This window comes from Phaethon lepturus, unplaced genomic scaffold, assembly GCF_000687285.1.
Source record: "Phaethon lepturus isolate BGI_N335 unplaced genomic scaffold, ASM68728v1 scaffold22026, whole genome shotgun sequence".
NCBI classification, from domain to species: Eukaryota; Metazoa; Chordata; class Aves; order Phaethontiformes; family Phaethontidae; genus Phaethon; species Phaethon lepturus.
Window position 1 is genome coordinate 11,038 of NW_010548545.1, and position 348 is coordinate 11,385.

A 348-nucleotide genomic window follows, 5' to 3' on the forward strand; every position below is an offset into this window, starting at 1 on the left:
AAACAGCTTTGCTCAGGGCCTGGCAGAGGCCTCAGTCCATTTAAACTGGCTTCTTTGTCCCTGCCACGTCACGCTCATTCACCTTCCCTCTCTCCACCCAGGAATGGGGGCCAGCAAGAGCAGCCAGGCAGGGGACAGCCGAGCCCCGGGGAGCATAGGGCAGGGCTCGCTGGAGGAGCCGTCGCCAAGCAAAGCGCCACAGCCATGGCTACTGACTGGGGGTGACACAGTGAGTGGGAGCCCACTGGGTCCCTGGCTGCTGCTCCTGGGGAGGTGCACCAAGGGCCTGCAGTCCCCTGCACTGGCAGCGCTGGGTCCCCAGGCTGGCTGAGCCGGCTCTGCTCTCTG